This window comes from Crinia signifera, chromosome 2 (genome assembly GCF_055691185.1).
Source record: "Crinia signifera chromosome 2, ASM5569118v1, whole genome shotgun sequence".
Taxonomy (NCBI): Eukaryota; Metazoa; Chordata; class Amphibia; order Anura; family Myobatrachidae; genus Crinia; species Crinia signifera.
In genome coordinates this window covers 328,174,260-328,190,850 of record NC_139218.1, presented here as the reverse complement: position 1 = coordinate 328,190,850, position 16,591 = coordinate 328,174,260, and the positions used below count along the sequence as shown (strand labels likewise).

The window sequence follows — 16,591 nt, the reverse complement described above, 5'->3', positions numbered from 1 at the left end:
AATGACAGGACCCCAGCAATCTACTGCAGAAGGTCATCACATCACACGTGTAGTCAGCAGACAGCACATACATGGCAGCATTGTGGAGGCACAACATGATGGGAGGAGTCTAAAATAACAGACAATTCAACAGTTTTTTCAGACTCCTTCAATCACTGACTGAGATTAGAAAAGTCATCAGCCTGATGGTCAGCAACATGGAGTCGCGACCCCATACCGAGAAGATAGGGACCCACTTTGGGGTCAGGATCCACAGTTTGAGAACCGCTGCCCTAGAGCATTTACAGATTCAATCATAGACTTTAACCCTTTGAGGTCCACGACACAAATAAAGCAAAGGAAAAAAAATTATTTGCATTTTTTTATTCACTGAGGATAATATTAACAACAACCAACAACAATCAATATTTTTTTTAAATGAGACCCCACAGTTTTTGAGATATAGGCCTCAGAAATGCGTTTATAATAAACTTTCTTTTCGGTGCGGACCTCAAAGGGTTAATGTACAACATGCAGAGCAGCGCTCTTATCCACTTCACACCTGATAAGAGTTGTCTATCTACAGTACTGAACAGTACAGTAGTAGCAAAGTAGTTCCTGCGCTACAGAGCTTTTTAATACTGTAGTCACTTCATGCACACGCTACAGCACACATTTCACGCATGCATAGTGAAGATTTAAAAAAAGTGACATCTGGTGGATGATCACTGATATTGCACTCATCCAGCAACACCACCGCTAATTGTTGCCAAGCTGTTAAAATGTATTGCGGTGCCGTGGGCCGCCATGGCGGGCTGGTGTTATAACCGCCATTGGTAGGCTGAATAAGCAGCCCTACATCTGTATAAACTCTTGATGGGGATTGTGTGTAGTAGCAAGCCCCCACCTCTAAAAAGTGCACCCCCACTATCCACTTGCAGGCAAGCAGGTCCCTCACAGTGGTCAGTTCAATTAGGCGCAATCATCTCCCACCTGGGTGCATATGCAGGTATACTGTATACTGCGCTAACAATCCCACCGGATTCACCAATTTTTATTCACAGCCCCATAAGTTTGCTTACATATCAGAGTCCAGAGCAAGATCAGGCTGCTAGAAGGACAGATATGGAGATAAGTGACAGACACCAATTGGTATCTGTCACTTTAAGAAGCGCGGTCCTGCTCAGTAAATTGAATATCCTGACCAATGGATTTTGGCAAAATAGAAATATTTATTAAAAATGTACATATAATAATTCATACAAGTAGACATTTGTGCACAATGATTTTAACAGACAGACAGGACACACAACACATAACATATATACAGTATAAAGGATTGCAGCTTTTTAGAAGCAGTCATTTGAGGCTATGTTTGAAGTTCGGAATACATTTATAGTTACCAGTCCTGCACTTGGGTTTTCAACCTTATCATGGGTATTTCGCTTGTGGGATAGATGTATTAGGGTAAGTCTCTCCAATTACCAGATTTGTATCCGGAGGTTCTTGTATAGGGAAAGCTTGCTCCTGTTAACAGCACCCAATTGGGTATTTGTAATCCACATACAGCGCTATGCAGAATATTATAGCAGAGTTGCAGGACCAGGCACAATGGGGCTCACTCCAAAACGCGTTTCTCCGCCTTTAGTAACACTTGGCGGCTTCCTCAGTCAGCTAGAAGGACAAGTTTGTGTGCCATTGGTGTCGTTTCTACGCTCTTACAAAAGCAACTCGCCACTGTTGCTCCTAGTTGAAATTGCGCACGCAGTGACAATTATTTTACAACTCCACATATAGAAACACTTCATGAAACCATTATGGTGCATGTGTTACACAGAGTGGACACACAAAGATGCTGTTGAGTTTGAGATAGACGGCATTAGAAATGGGGCGGAAGAAGCTATCAGCTAGGGAAGCCAATATGACCACGTCATGTGCGCAGAGCCACACAGCCAGGAATGGGAGAAGCCGGGCAGCGTCTGAGCGGGTGCTCGGATGCTGCCCGGCATTAGACTGTGCATGCGCAATATAATCCCCAAATCTCAGGATTGGAGTTTCCAATCCCAGGGTTGAAATCCTGACAATTTTGGGGCCAAACCCCAGGATCCCGCCAATCCCGATCCCAGAATTGGCCACCCTAATATAAGCGAGCAGACGCGGAAGCATTTACCTCTGAATCAGGCCACTATAGTGTATTTTGGCCACAAATATATGTTACAAAATATTTCTACGAATATTGTTTTTTAAAATCACAATATAATAATATAATATTATTATGAGTTACCAAAATATGGAATTTATTTAAAATATTTAACCTAAGAGGAATATGAACTGTGAGGAATATTAATTATTCCCTTCTGTGTTACATACAGAAGTATTGCCTATACTACTGTATAAAGAAATTATGATAATAATAATAATAATAATAATAATAATAATAATGATGATGATGATTGTATTCTCAGAATGCTGAAGATCTGTTTTCCAGTGGCACTGTATGCCTGGCTACAACATGATGAGGATGAGAGAGACCCATGTACTGTGCGCTGACTCATTACATTCTGACATGGAACCTGGCAGGAAGCAAAGTTCAGATGCACTTTGGATAGAACGCTGCTTGATTTTTTGGCCTGAGAATGAAGCAACATATAAATAAGAGAGCCACAGGTACACCTGTCTGGGTAACTAGTTAATGTTGTTTAGTTTCTGGAAACAAAGTTTTGCTTGATTGGATTCCAGTTCCAAGACCTGCCAAGTGGAACTTCATTTGTTAGCTTATCATTCTGTTCTGTATATTTAATACCTGGAGCTTAAAAGTATAGGTACTTGTGTATTTTGGCGGCGCCCGTCGCGGGCATCGTGTGCCTTAACTTTAAGGCACACGACGCGACGCGATGGACGCGATTTCTCCATAGGATTCAATGTTAAAATATTTTTAACATTGAACCCGATGGAGAAATCGGGTCCATCGCGTTGCGTCGTGTGCCTTAAAGTTAAGGCACACGACGCGACCGACGCGATTTCTCCATAGGCTTCAATGTTAAAATATTTTTAACATTGAAATACTGTCGGTCGCGTCGGACTTGTGCCATTATAATGGCACAAGATCAAATGTAGTTGATAAAGTCCATCTAACATAGAAAACAATGGGAAATGGGCCAATATGGCCCATTTCTCATTGTATATGGCCCCGTCATGTCCAAATATAAATGCCCCCCATTGTCAGCGGCACCCCAGTATTGACGCCAACCCGAAGCGTGGCGAGCGTAGCGAGCCCGCGAGGGGCGGCGGTACGCGTCCTACGACCTTTTCATACCCCTACTATCCACGTCGGCGTGGAGTTGAGAATAGAATAGTGTGGCGAGCGCAGCGAGCCACCGAGCCCGAAGCGTGGCGAGCGCAGCGAGCCCCGCGAGGGGATGCGGATACCTTCACAGGTATCCGCGTCCCCACGCGGGCTTCACAGGTGTCCGCGTCCCCTCGCGGGGCTCGCTGCGCTCGCCACGCTTCAGGCTCGGTGGCTCGCTGCGCTCGCCACACTATTCTATTCTCAACTCCACGCCGACGTGGATAGTAGGGGTATGAAAAGGTCGGAGGACGCGCACCGCCGCCCCTCGCGGGCTCGCTGCGCTCGCCACGCTTCGGGTTGACGTCAATACTGGGGTGCCGCTCACAATGGGGGGGGCAGTTATATTTGGACATGACGGGGACATATACAATGAGAAATGGGCCATATTGGCCCATTTCCCATTTTATTCCATGTAAAATGGACTTTATCAAGTCCATCTTATCTTGTGCCATTATAATGGCACAAGACCGACGCGACCGACACGATATCAATGTTTAAATATTTTAACATTGAAGCCTATGGAGAAATCGCGTCCATCGCGTCGGTCGCGTCGTGTGCCATGTTAATGCACACGACGCGACGCGATGGACGCGATGGACCCGATTTTTCACACACGATGGACGCGATCCTCATCGTGGGCGCCGCCAAAATACACAAGTACCAAAGTATAGACTGCAATATATAAAAATGATTTCTAAAATGTCTTTAATACATGAAATCACCCATTATATCCCATGACCAAATGCAGGACAGTTTTTTTAAACTGATTCGGAGAGACAAGCTGACTTTATATTTCTTTTGATTTCCTGGGGGTCTCACGGTACAGGAGAACCAGCTTGTGAGAAGAGAGCTGTGATGCCCCAAATATTTGCCCATCCATTATGATGTCATAAAGTGAGAACTGGAACCAGGAAGGAGAGTTCCAGATGTATACAGTACATATTACAGCCAGTTGTATAAAGTAGAAACTACCCACGTTCTGTACAAGGATGAGCCCAGCATACACTATAGGTGCCTATTTGATTGAGATCAGACTGAGAACTGGCAGTGGTAAAAATTCTGGAAGTAGCCTCATGTAGACGCAACCATGTAAAACATAGATGGGTAACAATAAAGTAAATAGGTAAAGCCTATGCAATTTGTGTGGGTAAGAGGAGTCCCAGCAATGGAAGGTGGAGACAGTAGAAGAAGCAATACATTGGTAGGAGGAGTATGTACAAACAGATGGGGAGTGCACACATTGGTTATGTGTGAGGAGTAACAGGAGTTACCATGTTTAGCATTCATGTAATTTGAGTTGGATTTGGGAAGTGATTGGCTTTCTTCTTCAATATATGATCCCCTGTGCTGTAACACCTTTCTCACCAATTATATAGTTCAACAGAAGTGATGGCAATCATAAATTACAGTAAAAGTCCAGGGGGGGTATATTATAGTGGCATGGATTGTGCCGCTGTAGGACTTCCTGCTTCACCTCATTATGAAGGCAAAGCGGGAAGGTACACCGACAAGCTGGAGCATGGGAGTGAAACCTTTGCTTTCCGGTGCTCCCTTCTAGAGTGCACAACGCATCAGATTAATGCTGATGCAATGTGTTTCTTCCCCAGGCCAGGTCGCATACGTGATGTTTCGTTTCTCTTGCAAGATCTTCTGTGCAGCCTGGAGCCCACATCCGCTGCAGGTGGAAGATGTGGTATCGGCAGAAATAACATAGCCGCTAATCTTATATCTATCCCAAGTTATCTACTCTGCGTATCCAGGGGCTTTTGAGCTACAGGGGCATTTTTGATTGAAAGCCATTGGATCGGTATATTAGTTACTGTTACGTTAAGGATCAAATCAGAACATACAGATGTGTCCACGTACATCTTGGTTTTACTGCACCATGTATGGCACAATATGGCACACCTTGGACTCTGCAAAAGTCACGTGATTTTTCTAAAAATTTGCTTCTCTAATCTATTACTTTATACAAGTTCTACTGCTTCAAAAAATTTTTTAGACTCTATGTAATTGCTACATTGGGAAAAACAGCTAAGCCGTGTTTTACATGTTGTGACAAATTGAGAAAAAAAGCCAAGATGTATGTGGACACATCTGTATGCCTGAATTGCTTTCTGCAATGAACTCGGTTTATTTCGCATTGCTAACCTTATGGTTAACTCAAACCTTATTTGGTCCTTATTTATTTGTATGGTACAGTATGTATGTCTATTCCTTGCATGTTAAAATTGCTTTACTGCCTTAGCCTCTACCAGCCTTCTGGTCAGTATACCGACCCTATGTTTAATCCTAATTCATGGTCCTCCCACTAGTGCCTTAAGACCTTATTCTGGTCCACATGCAACGCTGCAAATTTTGCTTAGGATGCAGAACAGAGAGCATCCTAGTGACCGGCATACAATACAGACAGCATGTTAATTATATAAAATACAAATTGCTTCTTAGTGGCCGGTACACAATAGAATATCCTAATGACCTAACGAAGTTACAGAAGTATTTAAGAGATACTTAGGGGTAAATTTACTAAAGCTTCTAATCATGAAAAGTGGGGATGTTGCCCATAGCAACCAAACAAATTGATATTAATACAGTATATGACCTGATTCTAATTTGTATGGTATTGAATAGCCACATGGAAGCATTAGGGTTAGACTAAATGAGCATAGGGTTACGGTTAGGGTTAGGCTGTGGTAGCATGCCATTGGTGGAGGACCAGGCACTAAGGGGGGAGCTTATGATTAGCTGTCTTAGTCACCACTGGATGATGTATACAAAACAAATGGACTTGAAATTCTGTTGCCCAATTAAAAGTGCTGCTGGTCTCCTCAACCAGTGTTATCAAACTGGTTAAAAACTACCATATATCACAGACAAAATTTTGGGAGTACAGCGCTCTACTGGGGATATAATAGACAACAGGATCACCTCGTGTCAGGATATATGAATCGCTTACACTCTGCTTACATAAAAAGGGTTAGAACCCCGTATATAACGGTTTCTTTTTCTTTATGGTAATCGACAAACGGTGCTTACTTATAGCTTACAAGTATCAGGGTGATGGAACTCTCATCAAGGTTTCTTTATGTAAAAGACATCTCCAACTCCATTTTGAATAAAAAACTTTTTTTCCTTTTATTATAAAACAATTATAAAAAAACGGTGCCAGATAGACTCCAAAAACCAGAAAACACAACAGTGGCCAGATGGAAGCCCGGGAAGCACACTCACGGTTATACTGGTATGGGGGGCAGCTCGGTCACACACACAAACAAGAACTTCAGTGGTAGTGGCACCCCACCAACGCGTTTCGACTTGTGGAAACTTGTGGAGTCTCATATTGCGGTGGAGAAAAAATGTTGTTTATTCCAACATGTTTCGAGCCTATCAGCTCGTCATCAGGGACAACATGATAATAATTAGTGTATACATTTATACCAACCAACATCAGTGAGACATCCCCCCAATTAAGAAACATACCATACCTGCACCCGGGATAATCCCTGCGCATCTTGTCTCTGCACGGAGCTCCCAACACGCAGACCGATGACGCATGCGGGCTTCCGGTGCGGCTGATGGCTGTGTTACTCAATCACCATAGCAACCCTGCACAGAACAGAGGGGCAGATTTATTAATCTTGGCGAAGAGATAAACTGGAGATAAAGCGGAGAAAAGGAAAAAGGTGATAAAGCACCAGCCAATCAACTCCCAACTGTCTTTTTCAAACACAGTTGATTGGCTGGTGCTTTATCTCCTTTTACCTTTTCTCCGCTTTATCTCCAGTTTATCTCTTCTCCAAGCTTAATAAATCTGCCCCAGAGTGTGATACATTAATAAAAGTACACAAAACGACAACAATTACAATACTTTCAAAACAGCAGCAACATTTCAATAAGCTTAAGGGTATAATACTTCTGTATGTGCTATACATATATAACATAAAAAGATTCTTATTGATAGATTATCAAAATGATAAGAAGCAGTATAATCTCAAATTCTTATTCAATCCCCTAGGCGAGATGGTATCAAGCCGATAGATCTATCTACGTCCTAGTTGAAGCAACATGCGGCCCCGATCACCACCTCGCCTAGGAGGGGGGATGTGATCAATAATTTTTGAACGAAGGCTGGCAGCGGAATGTCCAGCTGCCAGCCAGTGCTTGGCTACAGGTTGCTCCGCCACTCCTTTGGTGAGTGCCTGACAGATTGCCAGCCTGTGATTATATCGCCTATATCTATATATATATATATGCAGATTGCATCCCTAGGTGAACACACATCCCTCATTAATAGGGGATAAAATCATCATTCTGGGAGTATAGTACCACAGAATTTTTATATTGGATTGTCACCAGACTCTACCCCACTAGGCTTCCAACCAAGGTTTTACCAAGGTAAAACACTCCCTCATTAGGGTTGTTAAGTGTTTCAATATAGAGATTTAAAGAAGATATTGAATCACCTACTCATTGAATTGTGGCTCTTTATCCCTGGACCCAGAAGGGTTTCAATAAATTATATGAGAGGATTTACAGACAAGCCCCTCCCCAAACTATACAGTTTTTGCCTCATTCTCCATTGTAGTTAAAGCCAGGTAATTTAAAATCTGGTCGGTTCGGGAACCTTAGAGGAACCAGACCTGTTCAATTTGAAGCCTTCTTTTATCGAGTCTTTTTTGCACCCCTGATGAAGTCCAAGTGAAATGCGTCGGGTTATTGTGATGACTGCTATCTGATTCTACATTAATTTATTGGATGAAATAATGCCGCAATTCTGCATATTCTGCTAATTTTTAATAAATTGTATAATTTTATCTGACATTGAGCATATTGATAATTACCATCAAAATCTAAGGTGGTGGTGGTGATACACGAGGAGGCGCACTCTATATTTCCTTTGTGTATTCTGTTCTCTCTTAGGGGCAGATTTATTAAGCTTGGAGAAGAGATAAACTGGAGATAAAGCAGAGAAAAGGTAAAAGGAGATAAAGCACCAGCCAATCAGCTGTGTTTGAAAAAGACAGTTGGGAGTTGATTGGCTGGTGCTTTATTTCCTTTTACCTTTTCTCCGCTTTATCTCCAGTTTATCTCTTCTCCAAGCTTAAAAAATCTGCCCCACAGTTAGTTAGTGGGAGTTCCCCCCACTAACAGGGGGGACTCATAGAGTTGCTGTCACAGACACGTTCCTAGCACAGTGAAAGGGTTATTCTCTCTCTCTCTCTTCCTCTCTCTCTCCCTCTCTGTATATATATATATATATATATATATATATATATATATATATATACAGAGAGAGAGAGAGAGAGAGAGAGAGAGAGAGAGAGAGAGAGAGAGAGAGAGAGAAGCTAAGACCATGTGATTGCTTCTGTGTTTTTGTATGTGGGAAAGAGATGTAGGGGGACATTTACCAAAATGTAGAAAAGAGGGGGGTATGTGCCAGCGCTGGCTGTAATAATTGGATAATACACGGTTCTCAAAAAGTATAACAATTTATTTATAAATTAAAACAATGTTAAATCAATGTTAAATGAATCACTTTAAAAGCAAACAGTCCATAGCAATGAGAAAATACTATCTCAGAGGATAATATGTCTTGATGATTTGTAGCTGCTTGGAAAGTAAAATAGAAATAAAATGCTGTATATTACCATCCCATTTGTGCCTGGTCGGTTGTGAAAGCCAGGGTCTGTGACGAGGTGTCCATAGAGTATGTCCTATAATTTCAAGGACTCAGGATGTCCCAGTGTATGTGTCCTCTTAGATAGTAGCTGGATGATTAGGAATAAGGCTGTATCCCATAAGAATTTTTGAATCCAGAAGATTTGTGGAGGACCAACTGTGGGAGGGTGGACACGTCACTTGGCAATGGTGGGTGGAAGGTTTCACAGCAGCATGAATCGCTTGTGCTCAACGCGTTTCCCCGGATATCCCGGCTTCATCAGGAGCAGGTATGTATGTTTGCAAGCTTTCAGGCATGGTTTTTATACCTGGTGGTTGATTGCTTAGGTGATTCACCTGTGCGTTAATTAGTATCTAAAAACTATTTTACATATGAGAACCGTGTAAATAATAAGACCACTTATTTATTAAACTATATAGGAGGCAATCGCTTGTATCAGAATCTGATTTATCATAAATGCGTTTAGAAAAAACAAGGGAAAAATAAATTATGATCCCGTTTGTATAGGTCACATGACCCGGAAGTAATACTGGTGCTGTCAGAAGACATGAAATAACGAATGCATATATATACACACACATAGATGTTGTCCATGTGAACATGGAACAAAGTATACATGGTCACAGCACTAGGTGCGCCTCACCTTCAAGTGCCGATTGCCGGTATCGGCAGTGTCGACGGCGTGTGCGCCCCCAGACTGCGGGCATGTATCTAGCGCGTTGCTAGGTGACAGACATGGTCACGTGATGTCACGTGACCCGCGTCATGTCTAGCAACAGAGTGGACGCCTCCCATGCCATCCAGACGCCAGAGAAGGACGTTTGCACGTCTCTCTGTCACGTACCACGTACCCGGGCGAATCAGACAACGTGGGAGGACGTCCACCGCGCTGTCATGACAACAACCACAAATGCTGTCATGTCAGCACCCGATAGTCCAATCTCCGTGCTGGGAAATCGGAACATTGTCCAGTGAGAACATTGGAAGGATAAGAGGTGTACGATGAGTCAGATGACAATATTTTAAAATTACATACATATGAAGAACATTTGAACATTCAAATGGTTCAATAGATGAACTCCGGATGTTTTATAATTACATATACATAGAAAAAACATTTAGATGATCGATGATGAAAATACAAGTGTACAAAGTTTTTACAGAAGTAGGTTTAGTATTATGCTCATATATAGATCACGGAAGACATAAATTCAACAGTGAGAAATGGAAAGGATGACACAAGGGGCTGGAAGGGTGTGAAGGAGTTATAAGACTGTATTAAGCTCTATAGTCTCATTTAATCCATCTGGGTGTAGTGAATTAAATTTCAGGGTCCAGTATATTTCTCTCTTGCAAAGCAGGTTGAAACGATCTCCACCTCGTGGGGTACATGCTATATGTTCTAAAGCTGTTATAGACAGACATGTAGGGTTAGAATTATGCTGAATTCTATAGTGTCTAGACACACTGTGCTTTTCAAAACCTTTTAGTATATTACGTCTATGTTCCATAAACCTAGTTCGCAAACATCTCGTTGTTCTTCCAACATAGGGAAGATTACAGCCACATTTTAAAAGATAGATTATATATGTGGATTCACAGTTTATGAAAGTTTTTGGTGTGGAGGGGAGCTGTTCTGACGTTGTTATAGTAGGTTGTTGTTTAATAATGTGTTTGCACATTATGCATTTGGGTTTCCCACATTTAAAAAAACCTTTAGGTTTATCTGGAAGCCATGACAGATGATCATTGATTTTAGGAGTTTTTTGTAACATATCTTTTTTTAGATGACTGGGTGCAAGAATGTTTTTTAGAGTCTTATTCTTTTTATATATAATTCTCGGTTTTTCTGGGATAATATTGGATAGAATTTTATCCTGATGTAACACTCTATAGTTTTTTGTAACTATATTTCTTATGTCGTTAGAGCAGTTGTTATATTTGCTAATAAAAGCAAGCTCTTTTTCATTCGATTCTAAATCAATTTTGGTTTTATTTTTATTTTGATTTGGATTTTCTTTTTTCAATAAATCATTTCTATTCATTTTGAGTGTTTCGTGTAATGCTTTTTTCAGTAATTGATCGGGATATTCTCTTTCCAGAAAAGATTCGGACATTGTATTAGCCTGTATTAGAAATTGTTCAGTTTCGGTGCAATTTCGCCTAAGGCGCATGAATTGACCCTTCGGGATATTAGTTTTCCATGGCATATAATGTACACTTTTAAAGTGCACATAAGAATTGGTATTTACAGGTTTTACATAATTAGATGTTATAATTTTATTGTCTTTGATTTCGAGAGTCACGTCCAAGAAGTTGACAAAAGACTCACTAAAAGTGTGGGTGAAGGTTAGATTATATCTATTTTGATTAAGTGAATGAACAAATTGGGTGGCGGAAAGTGAATTCTTAGTCCAGACGTCGAGGAGGCAACATCTCTCCAGCTCTGAAAGTCCCGACAGCCGGCAGCGTAAACAAAGAAGAAGACAGAAGACAGAAGAGAAAGAATAAAGTCCTGGAAAAGAAGAGAGAAGACAGAAGACCATCCATGGAGGACCTGGTGAGTAGGATTTACTTCCACAGGTCCAACATGGATTTTCTTCAGACAGGACGCCGACCTCGGAGCCGCCGACCCGGAGCCGCCGACACTGGAGCCGTCGACACCGGAGCCGCCGACACCGGAGCCAGCGACCTACCGACGGGATCAAGATAGGTAAGTATCAGTGTGTTTGTGATGTGTGTATTAAACTTTTATTTCAAATGTGTGTCAGTGTGTTTTGTGCACTATTTTTTTAACTGTGGAACTACAAGTGCCAGCGGGCCCTTTAATGCCCAGCAGGCTGGGACTTGTGGTTCTCCAAGTCCCAGCTTGCTGGCACTTGTAGTGCCACAGTAAAAAACAATAGTTTTATCTTTTTTTTTACACCATAATCAGCCCGATGCCCACCGCCCAGGGGCATCGGGGACAGTACCAGGCTTCAGCCTGGTCAGGTAAGTCCTGGAGGGGGGGGACCCCTTCATTGGGGGGGTCCCCACTCCCCCAGGGCCCTTGGCCAGGCTGACTGGTCGGTAGGGATGAATGCTTTGGCCAGGGGGACTTGCATAAAAAGTCTCCCCCCGGCTGTGGCATTACCCTGCTGGCTGGTTTTGCCTGGGGCTGGTTCTTAAAATACGGGGGACCCCTAGTCATTTTGTCCCCCGTATTTTGGGAACCAGCCCCAGAGCAGGAGCCTGGGGCTGGTTGTTAAAAATCGGGGAACCCCTATTTGTCGGGTTCCCTGATTTTTAATTACCGGCTCCAGGCTCTGTCAGCCTGGTGCTGGTTTCGGCTGTGGGGGGGACCCCACGCCGATTTTTTTTCCATTTATTTATTTTTTAAAAAAAATTTTACACTCTGCAGCCTGCACGGATCTGACTGATCCGTGCAGACTGCTAGAAATAATTCGTATTAGCAGCCGTATATACGGCCGCTAATACGAATTGTTACACCATCGGAGGGTTACAAAGCAGTCGTATCTGACTGCTTTGTAATTTCCCCTCCGTAACACGACTTTGCATACGACTAAAACAGTCGTATGCAGTCGGAGGGGAAATACCAATACGAAAAACTAGGTTTTTCATATTGGTAAATTTCCCACGTAGTTTCACTCGCTGCCAGCAGATGGGAGTGTTTTGGTTACACACGGACATAGACATATATACAGTTATACTCATGTTTACATACCCTAGCAGAATTTATGATTTTCTAGCCATTTGTCAGAGAATATGAATGATCACTCACAAACTTTACTTTCACTCATGGTTAGTGGTTGGGTAAAGCCAGTGCTATTTTTCAGCAGGAACCAGCAGGAACTCAGTTCCTGAACCTCTAATTAAATATGACATCATCAGGAACTGAAAATCTACTTTCCATAAGATAAGTTGTATTTTAAAGTCACTTGTGAGTGCCTTTGTTTCTAAATACAATGGGCGGTATTCAATGAGCCTGATTCGCCATGTTTTTATGGCGAATTTGTGCTGTTTGGCGAATTTTTGACTAAAACGGTGAATCACCCTATTCAATGACCACATGGCGAATACATTTGAATGTTTTTTTCGCCATGATTCACCGAGTAGCAATCGCTATCTTTTTATGGTGAAGTGAAATGTGAACTTTTAAAATAAAGTGTTTTGTTTTTTACATTTGGTGTCAAAAAATCAGGAATTTTATTCTAAAGAGGGGCATGCTATTTTTATTCATGTGCTGTAAGCACATGAATATATATTTAATTTTAAATTTTACACAGCAGCCAGCAGGGGGCGCCGGAGCCGAGCCGCTCATTACATATTCATATATTCACTGCACCCGATCGTTACGATCGGTTATAGTGAATATACGGTCCCCTGCTGGCACCCCCGGGGGCAGCCTGTGCTGCCTGGCACCCGGGGAGCCCACCTCCCCCCACAAACGTTCTGGGGCAGGCAGAGAGACTTCCATCTCTCTGCCTGACACCGTCCTCAGGCTCCCTGCGGCATTCGCCGCAGGAGATCCTATTCGCCAGTCAGGGGCAGCCCCTGACACGTTGAATACCGGAGCCCGCCGACTCCGGAACGTGGCGAATGTGCAGCGAATCCTAAAAAGGATTCGCTGCACCTCGCAGGTATTCTCATTGAATACCGCCCAATATATAGATCTATCTCTCTCTCCCTCTCTCTATTATATATATATATTTTTTTTATTGAATTGATCCGCCCCCAGACCTGGATTTCTTGGACCTATTTTTCCAGAAAAATAGTACTGGGTGAAGCCATTTATTGTCAAATAACTGTGTTTACTCTTTTTAAATCATAATGACAACAGAAACTACCCAAATTACCCTGATCTAGATATAAAATTATCCACAGAGACAATTTAGCAGTTGCTCGTGCCATAAAATAAAGCAAAGTGGGCTGGCTACCATTAGGCATTAATTAAAATCACCAGGCAATTCAGCAAACATCGGGCTAGTAAATCCTACCACCATCCCCGTAGGCGTGAACATGCTGGAATGCGCTGCCACCTCCTGGAGGCCGGTATAGGAGCTGCTGCCGGGTTGATGAGCAAGGTGTCGAGCGTCACAAGCCAGACCCTGACATGTTTCATCCGAAGACTTCGTCAGGGGGTGTGAAGTTTTTGGACAAAATTCAATGCAAGTTCATAGTAAGATCATGATGTACTTATCATATCTGTTTGAGGGAGCCGCTGACGCAGCTTATCCCCATCCAGCCCGACAGCGGTTTCGGTGTGCTTGCACCTTCCTCATGGGCACAAACAACATTGTATGCATTGAGATTTTTTTCAATACACTATAGCGTTTTTTCAAATGGTGGTGTGCTTTATATACATGGGCTGGCCATTGTTTTATACCTGGCCCTGCATTTAAACACTGAAATTAGGAACTAGAGATATGCAGACTCTGATTTACTCTGATTTACTCTGATTTCAAAGCAGGATCTTATTGGCTATCAACTGTCAACAACTGTCATGTGATTTGGGATAGCCAATAAGATCCTGCTTTGAAATCAGAGGAAATCAGAATCTGCCCATCTCTATTAGGAACGTGACTGTATTTGGGTATTAGATAATCATGTCATCTTCTTCTTCTGTCACTTTTATCTTTAGATTGATGTGATTGTGTTGATAACTGATTTGCACCATTAAAAATATCAGTATTTAATTTGTTTACCTCCTGTCACTTCATTTCAGCACCTGTTGCTGTTACCCAGAACTCACTGGACTTTCCCACAGGACAACACTGCATAAGGACTGACTGCATCTTTCTACAGCAGAGGTGAATAGCAGGGATGCGGTTAGGATACCGGCGACGGGATACCAGCAGTCAGAATTACAAAGCCAGCATTACAGCTAGTGGCCAGAAGAAGACCGGTGCAGAAATGAAGACATTAATGAGGATGACGACACCATAATCCTGACTAGTGGAATCACTTTTGTAGGTATTAGGGGTGTGTACGGGGGGGGGGGGGGGTTAGTTTTATGCACTAGCGAGGGATGTAGGATTAGGCTGAGGGTGGGGTTAGGGTTATAGGAGTAGGCAGCAGGGAAGAGGGTTTGGGAAAGGCATTAGCCGGGGGAGGGCTGGAGATGTTATGGGTAAGCTCTGGGTAAGGAGAGTTAGAAGATGACAGGGGGATGGTAAGTATATTTACCTTAATTATGTAAGGTTTCCCTGAGTCAGGATGGCGGCGTCATTATTCTAACTGCCGACATCTGATTCGCCGGTTCTCGTATGTATTCTGGGTACTTGTGTATTTTCACGGTGCCCAGTATGCATTTTGCGTACTGGGCTATTCTCCGTAGTGAAATTGCATCGCATGCCGCGTTATAGTAGGATGTGATGCGATGTCCATAGAAAGTGTAGAGGATTACTTCTATAATGAAATATCGGATCCAATCTTATCCCATCTGAGTACACTGAGTGTACCAAATGCAATGCGATATTTCATTGTACAAGCACCGTGATGGGTGCTTACAATGTGATGTGATGGGTGCTTGGAATTTTAAGCACCTATGCCATATTTTAGTGTCACCCCCATTATCCACACCACCCCAAAGCGTGGCGAGCGCAGCGAGGGGTGGTGGAACGCGTCCTCCGACCTTTTCATACCCCCACTATCCACGTCGACGTGGAGTTGATTTTATATAGTGTGGCGAGCGCAGCGTGCACCATGAGGGGACGCGGAATACATGTAAAGTAATCCACGTCCCCTCGCGGGGCTCGGTGGCTCACTGCGCTCGCCACACTATATAAAATCAACTCCACACCGACGTGGATAGTGGGGATATGAAAAGGTCGGGAGGATGCGTAACGCGTCCACTTGCGGGGTGCGCTGCGCTCGCCACGCTTCGGGATGATGTGGCTAATGGGGGTGTGTTCTGGACACATTCACACCAGCGAAATCATTTATCTGACACAGTAATGACAACGTGTCACTAAGAACAATAACGATAGGAGTAAAATAAGAAGAGTAAAAGAACAGTCAATCTGCCTTTGGCAGCAGCGTCAGGGCATGTAACATTCTTTCAAATGGCTTATCTGCCGCCAAACATTTGCACCAAATAAACACTTGTAAATAAGATTCTAAATGATGGCGTGCTGTTCCACGTTGCCGCTTGTTCCGCCATTTTGCGGACCCCCAAAGACGTTCTATTGTTTGTGTGTGCACACCAGTTTCGGGGTCATCAAAATTATATTTATGGTTTACACGGGCATGATGGTATACTGCCCGTTCCAACTCCTCCGTGCTATATGCCTGCCAACAATCGCTGTAAATGGTGGTTCCGGCTCGATAAAACTGTTAATAGCGACCATAACAGTGCTGGCATCCTGTTTTGGCACAGCGGTGATGAAGCACTGACCACTTTCACGTGCAATGCCTCCAAACACCCATTGCTGCGGTAAAACGTGCCCAACATTACTTTGTCTTTTCGCAAACAGACTTTCGTCTACCTCGACGAACTATCCCGGGCCACCAATACGGTGCTGCGGCTGTGCCATCAAGTCCATGGTACTGGCCTACCGCATCCATGCATTGTACAGCACCAC

The 16,591-nt window shown here is 43.1% G+C and overlaps 1 long non-coding RNA gene across 1 annotated transcript in view; it reads left to right on the top strand.

The window, feature by feature from the left end:
* Positions 1-14,961, top strand: part of LOC146059109 (uncharacterized) — a 31,233-nt gene extending 16,272 nt beyond the window's left edge. Inside the window, exons 4-5 of the long non-coding RNA XR_014470152.1 lie at positions 2,445-2,646; positions 14,734-14,961. This is a non-coding gene — a long non-coding RNA (uncharacterized LOC146059109). The remainder of the gene's footprint in view (positions 1-2,444; positions 2,647-14,733) is intronic.
* The last annotated feature ends 1,630 nt before the right edge of the window (positions 14,962-16,591 follow it).